General features: G+C 44.1%; 1 protein-coding gene across 50 annotated transcripts in view; it reads left to right on the top strand.

Annotated features, from left to right (window-relative positions):
- TENM4 (teneurin transmembrane protein 4) overlaps positions 1–13,521 on the top strand; it is a 2,941,714-nt gene that overhangs the window by 2,597,934 nt on the left and 330,259 nt on the right. The window lies entirely within an intron of this gene.

Here is a 13,521-nt window from a genome sequence, read left to right as displayed (position 1 = left end):
AGATTGATGTTCTTTATTCAGTTAGGGGAAGTTTTAGCTATTATTTCTCCAAATGCTTATTCTCTCCCTTCTCTCTGTCTGCTTTTTCTGAGGCCTTAGTATATGTTTCTTGGTGTACTTAATGTCTTTTCACAGATCTCTGAGGCTCTGTTCATTTTTCTTCCAACTTTTATCTTCCTGTTCTTCAGATTGGATAATTTCTCTTGATCCATCTTCAAGATTGCTGATTTTTTTTTCTTTCCTCTTTTTGGGTCTGCTCTTGAATTGCTCTAGTGAATTTTGTTTCAGTTATTGTATTTCAACACTAGAATTTCCTTTTGGCTCCTTTTTAGAGTTCTGTCTCTTTATTGAGATTCTGTGTTTGTTGACTAATTGTGACCATACTTTCCTTTAATTCCTTAGTCATGATTTCCCTTGGTTCTTTCAGCATTTCCAATAGCTGCTCTGCAATAATTATCTTATAATTTCAACATTTAGGACTGCTCTCAGTCAGTCTCTAGTGCTTCTCTTTCTGATTATGGGTCATACCTTCCTGTTTCTCTGTATGTCTTGATTTTGTTATTGTTATTGAAAACTGGACATTTTAGTTACTGTATTGGAGGAACTGTGGATTCTGATTTTCCCTCATGAAGGGTGTTGTTACTGTTCCGTTTTTTGTCTTCTGTTTTTTGCACAGAACAGGCCTTCGTTAAATCTTTGAAATCTTTCTGTCCCACAATGTGACCGCTTGTGCCTTTAGGGTTTTTTTTTTGTTTTCTTTTTCTTCTTTTTCTTACCTTTAAGCTTCTGTCTGCTTAGCTTAGTGGTCAGCCAATGATTGGATAGAGATTATGCTCAAAGACATCAAGCCAGGTGTTCTGCCAGTGGAGCTCTATGTGGCAGAATGGAGCACATCCAGTGTTCAGGTCATTTTTAAGTCTGTTCTGGCTTTTTCTTTTCACTTGGTCCTTTTGCATCTCCTCTCCACCTACACACACCTTTGGGGTTGAGCAGGGGTGTGTAGATAGCTTGGTCGCTCTCTGAAATCCACTATTTATTTATATCTCAGCCAAGAATAGGCTTTCCCAAACCACGACCTTGTGCTTGTAGAGACACTGGTCCTTCCTACTTGCCTGCTGCCAGGGATCATTACCTCAGACTGACTATGCCACTTAGCAAGGGCACAACCCACTGCTCCCAGTCACCTGAGCCCCTTCAACCTCAGCAGCCAAATTGCCAGTCCACATGGTGGCCTTACTCTGGAAGAACCCCTATACTGACTAAAGATGGGAAGAGCCCAAGGCACCCACATCACTGAGTCCCACTGTTCTTACCTAAAGTTCAGCGTTTTTCAAGCATAAACACTTATGAGACTGTTGTATGCCTTTGGTCAATTTCTAGAGTGTTAAAATGGTAGTTTCATCCGTTTTGTACAACTTTATATAAGGTTCCTTTTGAGGGGAGAGAGTTTGCTAACCTCTTCACTTTGCCGTAACCAGAAATACATACTATAGTTTCTCTTTTTTTTTTCTTTCTGTCTTTCTTTTTGTGGCCACACCTGCAAGGTATGCAAGTTCCCAGGCTAGGGGTTGAATCAGAGCTACAGCTGCAGGCCTATGCCACAGCCACAGCAACACCAGATCTGAGCTGAATCTGTGACCTACACTGCAGCTTGCTACAACACCAGATCCTTAACCCACTGAGCAAGGCCAGGAATCCAAGATTCTCGTGGACACTATGTCAGGTTCTTAACCACTGAGTCACAGTGGGAACTCCTGTGCTATAGTTTCTAAAGTTCTCTTATATTCATGGTTTCATTTGATTTCTGAATGAGATAGGCAGAGCAAGTTTCTTAGTCCCATTTCAAAGATAAATAAAATGAAGCTCGGAGTTCCCGTCGTGGCTCAGTGGTTAAGGAGTCTGACTAGGAGCCATGAGGTTGCGGGTTCGATCACTTTCCTTGCTCAGTGGGTTAAGGATCCGGCGTTGCCGTGAGCTGTGGTGTAGGTCACAGACACAGCTCAGATCCCGTGTTGCTCTGGCTCTGGCGTAGGCCAGTGGCTACAGCTCCAATTAGACCCCTAGCCTGGGAACCTCCATATACCACGGGAGCGGCCCTAGAAAAGGCAAAAAAACAAAAAAAAACAAAAACAAAAAAAAAAAAAGAAGAAGAAGAAGAAAGCAAAAAAGAAAAGAAAGTGAAGCTCAGAGAGGGTAAATGAGTTTCCCAGTGTCATCCAACTTGAAACTGGCTGAGTCAGAACTCCAGCTTGGTTTTCTGTCTTTCAGGACTTTTCTGCTATATTATGTAGCCTGGAGGGGGCTCCACTGAGCACTGAGGAAGAAGATTGTCGTAGCTCAGGCTGCTATAACAAAATACCTAGTAGGGCAGCTTAAACACAAACATTTATTTCTCACAGTTCTGGAGGCTGAAAGTACAATATCAAGATTCCAGCAGATTTGGTTCTTGATAAGGGCCTTCTTCCTACCTAGAGGACAGCCACCTTGTCACTGTATTTTCACCTGGCCTTTCCTCAGCATGTGTGCATGGAGAGAAACCTCTGCCATTGTCGTTTTCTTCTTCTTCGAAGGGCACCAGTCTAAGTCTCACCCCTGAGGTCTAATCTAAATCTAATTACCTCCCTTCAAATACCATCACACCAGAGGTTAGGGCTTCAACATAAGAATTTGGAGGGACACAAATATTCAGCCCATAATGGAAGCTACTCCAGATCTTTCTCTTGCTGCCTCCAAGCCTAGAAAGTTTCACTGAGTCCTCATGTTCATCAAAAACCAAATTTCAGGGGTAAAGAAACAAAGGATAAACTCCAGCCGTGGATGAGAAAGCCCAGGGTCTGTCTTCTCCCCCCGTTTAGGTGAGAGCTGGTAGTGGAACTTCCTTTCTCCTATGGCCACCCTGCCGAGGGGCACTGTGCTTCATCCCTGGGTAGCCCCTGAGTTAAAATGATGGTGCATGTTTTGATTGGTGCTAATATTGTTAACAGTCATTTTCTTCCTCCAGCTTCTTCCTTTAAACCATCCAGCCGAGAAAGGTGACATTTGCCTTAAGATCCAGGGATTCGTAACCCCTCAAGTCAGATTATTATCATCTGTGCCAAAACAAAAGCTTACATTTGCAAATTTTGGAGCCTGATAGGATTTTCCTGACTTTCCAGAGAATAGTCTGAGCTCTACATTCTCAGGAGTGACTGCTACTACCTCTGAAGTTGCCCCAGGGCAGTCAGCAGGGGGCAGGTTCTTGTGGAGAGAAAGTGCTGGATATCTCTGTTTTTAATGTGCTGTATGACCCTAGATATTATGGCCAATTCCCTAATGATGCAGACTGTCATATATTTACCATGGACCAAGCATCATGGGAGGAGCTTCACATATAAAAGCTGGATGTCTCCAGACCGCCTCAGCCTGTGGTCTCATTGCTGGTAGTAATCCAGATTTCTGGGAATTGCCCCTCAGTGACTTCTGTGGGACCTCCAGCTCATTTAAAGTCTTGCTCGGATCTTTCTGGCAGACTCCAAGAGCCTCGCATGTTCTCAACAAGAAGTCTGCTCTGGTTCCTTTATATCACATTCCTTGTTAATATTCCGTCTGCATACAAGCCACTTGGAAGGTAGCCCTGTGCCTCTGCCTTTCCAGCTAGAGCACACGACACCATTCTTCTACTCAAGGGGCTAGCCCTACAGAGTCCCAAAGCTGCAAACCCTCAAACTGTCACACTGTTGTTGCAGAAACTTGCCCTCTGTCTACTGATGCCTCGTAGAAAGAAAGAGAGTTTTGGGCAAAGAAGGGAAAAAATAGCTTTATTACTTTGCCAAGCAAAGGAGACCACAGCAGGGTAAAGCCCTAAAGACCTTGCCCTCCCCTGGGAGAGATTAAGAAGTGGCTTTATAGTTTGGGAATAGAAAATAGGGCCACAGATAAGTATTTGCAAGCTTTTGTTCTTCTTCAGAGTTGGTGCTTAGTGGCCCTAGGACTGGTTTTGTTAGTCCTCCTCTCTGGTTTCTGCAGAAGGGGGGTTTTAGTTCTGCAGAAGAACTCGAAGACATTGTGACATATATTCCTGGAAGAGGAACCAGGACCCTGCCCCAAGGCTACAATATTGTTTCTGGACTGCTTCTCCCTGGTCCCTGCATCCCCTCCCTTCCCTGATTAGCAGCTCTTTGAACTTGCCCTTTGGAACTCAGGGAAGGTCATAGAGGCTGAAGCTGATTCCCTAATGACAAGAAATGGGGGACACAGAAAGCCTTGTGCCCAGGAGTCCCACAGGTCCCTGCTCAGTTTCACTGTCACGCTGCACCATAAATGTTCCGTTCCCTGGAGAAGGAAAGAGAAGGATCCTCATCCCAACTCTCTACTAAACCTTAGTCCCTAGGCACCAAAACCTCTCTGCTTGAGTCCAGAATATAATCGTTTCTTCAGCTTTCTGATAAGGCTCAGACGTGACCTTGGGCCCTGGCAGGAGAGTTAACCTCTCTATCTCTGCTGGGTATCTTTGCTGTGTAATGAACTACTCCGAACTCAATAGAACTCAATAGCTTATAATGATAACCCCATATTATTTTTCACACAGGCTGTCTGAGCCGTTCTGTGAGTCCTGCCCAGAGTGCTGAGTCTAGAAAAGGCAGAGCGGCTTTGCTCGTATGTCTGCTATCTGGATGGAGTCAGCTGGGAGGCTGGTGCCTCTGGCTCCCCAGCTGATCTTCCCAGGGGGGACTTCTTTTCATGACAGCTATATCTCAAGAGGAAGCATTCAATAGAAAGGATGCAGAAGTTATTGGTTCTCTTAAGATCTAGACCCAGAACTAGAATCCACTGTGAGGCTGATTTCAATTGGTTACGTAGTCACAGGGCCAAGCAAGATTCAAGGGGAGAGAAAATAAACTCCACCTGTTGATGGGGTTCGTGACAACAAATCTGCAGCTATCTTTAGTCCACTGTCACCCCCTCCCAGTTCTTGAGGATGTTCCCAAGGACACTTTCCTCCTGTGGGACCTCTTCTGAGCAATTGTATGTCTGAGGAGTTGATGATGCTATGGTTTAAGCTCAGTGGGAATGACTCCACAAATTTCATGAGTATCTGACTTCAATCCAGCAAAGAAGGTCTTGTTATTTTCTAATTTGTGTATGAAGAGACTACAACTCAGAGAGATTAAATGATTTGACCAAGGTTACACCTAGTAATGGCCAAGTCAGGATTCAAACTCGAGTCAGCCTAACTCCAAAGCCCCTTGTTTTGTTACCCCTGTTCTGCTTCTCATATCTCTGGGTCTCTGCTGTTGCCAAAGTGATTATAAAATTAGATGAAAGGCAGAATGATTTTCCAGAACCATTATAGCTCTAAAATCTTATTTTTCTTTCCCACCTACCATATTCCTGAGGAAACAAATCTTCACTGCTGTATGCACTGCTTTTCTGTATTTCTGTTGACAAGATTTTTACACCACGGGATTTGTTTATGTGTCTGCTACTATTTTTTTTTTTTAATCCAAATGGCTCCTATGAAAAAGTCCTTCAAATTCCTGGTGGCAGAGAGTTAAATTCTAACAACTCTCCCTAGTCCCATATATCCCTTGAATATTTAGTACATTTCCTGCCAGCTCAGTCAAGGGTAGGAGTTTTCAGGGTATGTCTCCCTTGCTTAAGAGACTTCCATGGCTCCCCCATTGCCAACAGCATAGCATCTAGGCTCTTAACATGGCACGCAAGACCTCTCAAGGTCTATTCTGCCTCTCTAGACTCACATCATACTGCCACACTGAGACACTTAACAGTTTCCTGTAGATACTTTGTGTCTCTGTGTCTTTGTTGTGATTGCCTAGAAAGCATCCCTCCACTCCTTCTATTCTAGTTAACTCTTACTCTTTCTTGAAGACTCAGTGCATAGATCATAAAGGAAGGTAGACCTGAAAGTCTGCTTTTCTGCTCCCGTAGCACTCTAGTCATAGCATTGTCGTCTCACTCACTACTTGATGTTGAAAGTTAGTATTTCTCTCTCCCCTCCAAATACTGTGAACTCCTCGAAGACAGGAATTATGTTTCATTCTCCTTTCTAACACCAACTTCCCACACCAGCACAGTGTCTTCCACAGAGCAGGCATCCAGAGAATGGTTGAAATGAACACAGATTGGAACAAGCTGTAAACTCCATTAGGGCAAGGCTCCATTTGTCTTATTCATCACAAAATCCCCAGTGCATAACACACATCAGGGGCTCAATAAATATTTGCTACTTGTGCTGTTTCTTTTGCCTGAAATGAGCCTCCTCATTCATTGCCTTATGTCCAAATCCTACCTATTCCTCGAGTAACTGTTCCAGTTTTCTATTTTGCATACCTCCGCTTTTGACCATGACAGAGTAATTGGAACTGGACTAGCCATCCTACCATAAACAGTTGTAAAAATGGACCAAATACATGAAATGACTGTTTTCAGATATTAGACAAAAGGCAGCCACAAAACTATGGTCTCCGAGAGAAATAAAACAAAAATATGATCTGTTGGTTACCCTAGCTGTCAATTTAGAGGAACATTATGAAACTGGAGGGGAGGAGAGGTCAGACAGAGCAAAGCATCCTTAATGGGTTTAAGGCAACTGATAAGTCGGGAATTTGTAGAATGGAGTACTAATAAGAAAGAGTAGAGAAATCTACATAAAGCTCCTCTTGAGTCTCTGGCCAAATACTAAGCTTCACATGTGTAGGGAAAGATCCCAGGAGAATGGGCAAAAGAACACCTAGTGAGCAAAGAGCAGCTACCAGAAAATAAAATGACTCCCTAGAAGCTGTACACAAGGTTGAGAGATGTTTAAGTTTCAGCCATCTACAGTAGAGATACTTTGTTGAACATCTCAGGCTTTCTGTAGACACCCCCAAAAGGACATGCCTTAGGAATAGGGTTAATCTACACAGAGAGTAAAGGCTACTTTCAGCCTATTCTAATGAAGCCAAAATAAGCCTTCAAAGGATCGAGCTTATCTGCAAGTAAATTAATTGCCTACCCAAATAAAAACTCAATACTCTTTAAAAGAAGACAACAAAAGTCCAGATACCAAACAGCCTAGCATCCACTTATTGTTTTTGTGGGTTTTTATATTGTTCCTTTGTTTGAAACATATTTTTCTGTCATCTCATTTTATTTGACATTCAATATTTGTGGTCTCCTTTCTGCAGGGTGCAGGGTTTTAGTTCCTCTTGCTTCTGGTGTCTGCCCCCCAGTGAATAGAGCTAGGTCTTATCCCTCTGGTGGTCAAGGTCTTGTCAAGGAGTGTGTTTAGAGGTGGCTGTTGATATGGTTGGTGTGTTTAGGAAGCCTGTCTGGGTTTAATACTTGTTTGGTGCAAGGGTTATTTTTAGTTTGGATGTCTGCTACCTCTTTTCTCAGTGTATGCTGGCCATTATCCCCTCGATAGGAAATGTGACCAATGTGGTGACCAGAGCCTGTACTGAATATTGAGTGGGGCCTCCTATTTGCTCTGTGATTCTCACAGCCCTGTAATGGGGGCAGGGTCTGCTCCCTAGTTGTTGGAGTAGGAGCCCCCAGATCTGCGTCTGAACTGTGGTTCTAATGTGCAGTGTGGAGTGGGTGGGTTTGGAGCTCTCCCACTGGGAAAGAAGCCACTGAGTATTCCTCCCTGGAGTTCTTCACCTGTGAGCATGCCCTGTTGTGTTACCTTTCACCCATTGTGCACATGCATAAAATAGACTGTTGTTGGCACTGCTTTAGGCCCCACCTTAACCATGGGTATGTCTGTAATTGGCCCTAGTGTCTCTTATGTGTTGTTTTCACCTGGCGACCAATGCAGATCCATGGAGGTCAGGACCCAGGGGTGTTGTATTTGTGTACCTACCACTATGAGAGCTATGGAGTCAGCTCAGACTCTGACCTGGTCCAACCTATGCATGTATGCACCTGCAGAGTCCACCCTAGCATCCATAATGTGCAATGTACAACCAAAAATTACCATATATGCAAAGAAGGTGGATATAGGATCCATAATTAAGAGAAAAAATAAGTCAATAGAAACAGAAATCATAGAGATGATGGGATTAGCAGGCAAGGACTTTTAATGGCTACTATAGATGTTCAAGGAGTTAAGGGAAAATATGAATACAATAAGTGAGCAAATAGCAAAATTCAATTGAAAAATGGAGCCAGATGGAAATTCTTGAGCAACAGAATTTGTGCAATGAAAATTTTAAAGATGAATGTAACAGCAGATTAGACACTGTAGAAGAAAAGATACATGAACTTGAATATGGGGCAGGGAAAATTATCTACCCTCATAGTTTCTGTTGTGGTGCAGTGGAAATGAATCTGACTAATATACATGAGGATGTGAGTTCAATCCCTGGCCTTGCTTAGTGGGGGTGGAGATCCAGTGTTGCCATGGCTGTGGTGCCTTAGGGGCTTGTGTTGCTGTGGCTGTGGCGTAGGCTGGCAGCTGTAGCTCTGGTTTGACCCCTAGCCTGGGAACTTCTATATGCTGCAAGTGTGGCCCTAAAATGCAAAATTTAAAGAAAAGAAAAGAAAAAAATATCCACCTGGAGCATAGAAAGACCAAAAAAAAAAAACAGAAAGAAAAATGAGCAAAATCTCAGTGACCTGTGGGATAACATCAAGTAGTTTAACATGTAATTAGAGTCCATTTAACATGTGACTAGAAATTTTTGGGATTAGAGGAGAGATAAGAGAGATGATGTAAAAGTATTTGATGAAACAATGACTGAATTTTTCCAAAATTTGTTATAAACTATAAACCACACATCCTAAAAGTTCAACAAACCCAAAGAAGAATAAACAGAAACAAAACCATGATAAATTTGCTGAAAATCAATTATAAAAAGAAAACCTTAAAAGTAATTAGAGAAAGATACAAGCTCTTCCTTTTCCATAAACTGATTTCTCCATCGATAATGTTCCCTCTTCCTCCAGGCTCCTATCTTCGTGTCCGTGCCTCATCTCCTCTCCAAGATTATGATTTTGAGGTTTTTTTGGGGGGGCCACACCTATAGCATGAGGAAGTTCCCAGGCTAGGGGTAGAATCAGAGTCGCAGCTGCTGGCCTATGGGGCAGCCACAGCAATGTGGGATCCAAGCTCTGTCTGTGACCTGTGCTGCACTTACAAACAACGCTAGATCCTTAACCCACTGAGCGAGGCCAGGGATCAACATCCTCATGGACACTAGTCAGGTTCTTAACCTGCTGAGCCACAGCAGGAGCTCTGATGTTGAGCTTTTTGATGGCTAGGAATCCATCTTACCCTGATACTATCACAGCACATTGCAACATCTTGCCAATAGTAGTTGCTCAATGAATGTTTGTAGATTGAGTGAAGAACATAAATGAATAAAGATGAGAATAACACAGGTTTGTTACCAAACGCTGCACCTCTCAGCAAACAGTTGCTGAGAAGCAGTAGGGTCCAGATCATCCCACAAGAGAATGATCCCTCCCCTTTGAGAATAATATATTTCAGACTACAATATATATTCACCGAATGTGCGGCACTGTGGTATAAGTCCTTTATACACACCTACTCAGAGTCGTTGTCATGAGAAAACTGGGGCGCAGACAGTTTAGTAAATCACCTTAGGTCCCACAGATAGTGGTGAGGTTGCTAGGATTTTCTCTAAAGATTGATTTTATTTTTATTTTTATTTTATTTTATTTATTTATTTTTGCTTTTTAGGGCCACACCCTCGGCATATGGAAGTTCCCAGGCCAGGGGTCCAATTGGAGCTACAGCTGCTGGTCTACACCACAGACACAGCAATGCAGGATCCAAGCCACGTCTGTGACCTAACCACAGTTCACGGCAAAACCAGATCCTTAACCCACTGAGCAAGGCCAGGGATCAAACCCGCAACCTCCTGGTTCCTAGTCGGATGTGTTTCTGCTGAGCCATGATGGGAACTCCAAGATGGATTTTTTAAAATTGTGCTTTTCACCATTTTTCTCTACTCCCTATTCACACTCCATTTCTCAATCCTATGTTCTCACATTTCTGTGCTTTTGCTTATCTTCCTCTGTCTGTAATGCCCTTTCTCTCATCCACCTGTTCAAGTCCAGTTCCTCATTCACGGACACATCCAGCGCTGACTCTGGCAGGAAGTGGGTAGATACACCACCAAGAATCCTGAGTGCCTATGCTATTTGACGCCATATGACTTCTGAGATTTGTGAGAGATGTTTTCTGGCCTAAAGAAATGCATAGTCCAGTCAGATAAAGTGTCCTGTGACAAGTGAGATCAGTACAGGAGAAAAGGGACTGGGGACTTGGAGGCCCTAAACCAGCCTGGAGTGGCCAGGGAAGGCTTCCTGGAGGAGGAGTACCTAAGATGAGTCTCAAGGATATGAACACTGTCCAAAGTATGAAATACTGCAGTAAGAAAAAAAATTCACTGTGTCTACATTTGAGGACCCAGTGGCTGAGGGGCCAGAGTCCTTGAGATTGGGGGGAAAAGTTCTCTTAGAAGCTGAGCTTTCTTCCTAGTTTCTCTCCAGCAGATTTTTGTGGGTCTGAGTTCCTATCCTTTCCCTAAGAATAGTCTGCATATGGAGTTCCTGTCTTGGCACAGTGGTTAATGAATCCGACTAGGAACCATGAGGTTGTGGGTTCAATCCCTAGCCTTTTTCTGTGGGTTAAGGATCTGGCATTGCCATGAGGTGTGATGTAGGTCGCAGACGCGGCTCAGATCCCGCGTTTCTGTGGCTGTGGTGTAGGCCGGTGGCTACAGCTCTGATTTGACCCCTAGCCTGGGAACCTCCATTTGCCACAGGAGCAGCCCTAGAAAAGGCAAAAAGGCAAAAAAAAAAAAAAAGTCTGCATTAACTTTAATTCCTGCTCAGCAGAAGGCACAAGATATTAAAATCCTTTTGAATGGATCTACTTAGAGAGTGAGAAGTTAATGGCTCACAATTTTTCAAATTTAGGGAAAATCCATAGTTGTCCCAACTTTATAGCTGGGTATTATTGGATAATCAAACACAACTATTTTCTCAAAATAGAATGGGATTTCCCTTCCCCCTTCCTTGCTCCTCCCAGCTTCCTCCAGAGCAGGAGCAGAGGGAGGGGGAGCCAGGGTTTTGCCTGGGTCCAGGCATATTGCTCTTTTTATTCTAGACTGTGTAATTGGCCCTTGCAGACAGAGGTTAATTTCCCACTGTGAATTCCCTACCAGAGAGCATAAGTCCTGGGGGTGCGGGGAGGAGGAACCAGAGGAGAAATTGCTTCCAGGTGCCACCTGGTCTCCTCGCAGGGTTGAGAGGGAGGCCACATGGGGAGGCACAAGAGCAAGGGCTTTGGAAGTGCACAGACCAAGGTTTGAGCTAAGCTGTTTACTGGCCAGGTTCCTGGGCTGGTGGTCTGATCTCAAGGCTTCAGTTTATTCGTCTGCAAAATAGGGGTTTAGTACCCTATTCACCATCTAAGAGATATAATAGGCCTGATGCAGAGCTTGTGGGAACCAACATCTTGGTTGCTAGGTGCAGTTCTGTCACTGCATCTTTCTTCCTCTAGGAGCACTCCCTTTCTGGGCTATCTGGGCAGCCCCCCTTCCAGATACTTCCTCTCTGTCAACGAGGGTAATAACCATCACTTTTTTTCTACCTCAGAGGGAATATGAAGTTTCAATGAAAGAATAGAGACTGTAAAACTCTACATGTCAGGAGTTCCCATCGTGGCTCAGCAGAAACAAATCTGACTAGTATCCATGAGTTCGCAGGTTCGATCCCTGGCCTTGCTCAGTGGGCTAAGGATCCGGCGTTGCTGTGAGCTGTGGTGTAGGTCGCAGACGCGGCTCAGATCCAATGTTGCTATGGCTGTGGCGTAGGCCAGCAGCTGCAGCTCCAATTCAACCCCTAGCCTGGGAACCTACATATGCCGCAAGTGTGGCCCTAAAAAAGACAAAACAAAACAAAACAAAACAAAAAAACCTTTATATTTCAGTATCCACCAGTGTTTCTTAGTAGGGCTCCATTGGCATTTTGCATGGACGTTTTTAGCATCCCTGACTCCAGGATGTTCCCTAGGTGTCAGAGACAGCCTCCTTAGTCATCAAAAATCAAAAACTGCCTCCAACAACTCCAGCCACACCCAGTGCGCACGTGCGCGTGCGCACACACACACACACACACACACACACACACACACACACACACCATCTGAGAAACCACCTCCATGTTACGGTCTCATCTCCCCTGCCCAGAGTGTATCATCTGTGTCCTGTATCCTAAAAGCATTACTCGATAACAGATATTCAGACAGATGACATTATTTTTAATGTGTGTTTATTTTTACTATCTTTTTTGGTAATTACACAAGTAATACACGGTCGTTGAAAAAAAGTCAAACACTGGAGAAGTGTGACAAGTAAAAAATGAAAGTTCTCAGCATTAACCTTTTAAACATTTATGCTATTTTTATTATAAAAGTAATAAAGCCACATGGTTAAATATTCAAGCAGTGCTAAAGGGTATAAAACGAACAGTCGAAGTCTTTACCATCCACCCCATCATGTTGTGAACAGTTTTCGTGCATCTTCCTAGAAATTTCTTTGCAGCATCATATCTGTGTGTACCCTTTCCAAATACAAGTGGAGTCATGATACCCCCTTTGCTGTCCTGCAGCTTGGTGCTGGTCTGTAGATCCCCCCCTCGCCGATTTGCATTCTTAACAGCCTGGGAACGCTCCGTGGAGTAGAGGGCCCTGGCTCTTTCCTTGTCTTCACTGAGACACATAGTGCTGTGGTGGAGATTGTTGTCAGGACCAGAGTCCTAGTGGTTTGGGGGTTTGGTTTGGTTTGGTTCGGTTTTATTGAAGTATAGTAGGTTTACAGTGATGTGTTAATTTCTTCTGTCCCACAGAGTGATGCCGTTATTCGTGTGCACACATCCCTTCCCACAGAGGTTATCACAGAGCACGAGTAGACTTCCCAGTGCTGCAAGGTCCCTGTTGACCATCTGCAGCGTACACCTCAGTGCACATATGTCAGTCCCAAGCTCCCGCTATATCCATCCCCACCACCCTTCTGCTTTGGGTACCAAGTCCTGTGGTTGAGAGTGGGACTTGGAGGCTAGAGATCCGGCACAGGTGGGAGGGCACACCCCAAATGAGGCCAAGCTGAGCAGGAGAGACTGGAAAGACATGTGACAGGAAATCAGGGTCCCCGAGTCCCAGACCCAGCTCAGCCACCCTGCCACTCAGTGACGTTCAAAGTCGTCTTTGGGCCATAGTTAACTATAAAATTGAGGGGTGGGACAAAATGATGTCTACACCTGTAACGTATCTGTGATCTAAAACTGCGAAAATAAAGTTCCAAAATGATACCATGATGGAGTTCCCTGGTGGCCTAGCAGTTAAGGAGCCGACATTGTCACTGCTATGGCCCAGGTTCAGCCCCAGGCCCTGGAGCTTGTGCACGCTGCAGGTGCAGCAAAAATAAATGCATTTTAAAAATAAAGTGATACCATGATCCAATAAAGGAGGTGGACGTGTGAAACCATTTTTATACTCTGTGCTGGGCC

The sequence above is a fragment of the Sus scrofa genome, chromosome 9 (assembly GCF_054392235.1).
Source record: "Sus scrofa isolate SSC_HxYL_T2T_F1_AM1 chromosome 9, Sscrofa_HxYL_maternal_Yorkshire_Landrace_v2.0, whole genome shotgun sequence".
NCBI lineage: Eukaryota > Metazoa > Chordata > Mammalia > Artiodactyla > Suidae > Sus > Sus scrofa.
Note: the sequence above shows the minus strand (reverse complement) of the source record. Positions and strands in the feature narration are given on the sequence as shown.